The sequence below is a fragment of the Mesitornis unicolor genome, unplaced genomic scaffold (genome assembly GCF_000695765.1).
Source record: "Mesitornis unicolor isolate BGI_N332 unplaced genomic scaffold, ASM69576v1 scaffold16551, whole genome shotgun sequence".
NCBI lineage: Eukaryota > Metazoa > Chordata > Aves > Mesitornithiformes > Mesitornithidae > Mesitornis > Mesitornis unicolor.
In genome coordinates, this window is record NW_010164629.1 from 28,622 (window position 1) to 29,202 (window position 581).

The following is a 581-nucleotide window of genomic DNA, read 5'->3' on the forward strand; positions in this document are numbered from 1 at the left end:
AAATAAAATAGCTGCATTACGTAAACTTGAATGCCCTTGCATCTGGAGAAGAGGATAAAGCTTCATATTATCGTTGTGGTGGTCTCAATGTCCTTTTTATTGGACACGTAAGACTGTCAGCATGGGGAACGAAATGCATTTGAGACTCATGCGCATCTGCACTGGCCTCTTGCACTTGCAGGATTTATTTTTGACTTCTTCCATTGTGCTTGGAGTACTTAAAGTGTCATCTGCAAAATTGATCCTTGAAATGGAGGCATAATAATCATTGCATTTGCAGAAATGGAGTAGGGACTAAAAGCCTCATTCAGCAAATACTGCAGATGTCATGTTGTGCTAAAAAAAGTTGGCAAAAATGTTAAGAAAGGTTTTAGTCTCATTTTAAAGCCACATAAAAATTAATGGTTAATGGAGATCTGAAGTCTTTGAGTATTTTGAAAACAAGAGAAGCCTTGAATTGTCTATAGTAAATTAAAATAGTAAAATAGTTTTGAATAGAAATATCATAAAGAACATTTTATTAACTTCTTAATTAAGGTTTGTTCTTTTAAATGAGAGATTTTTAAGCAAGTAGCAGCCAC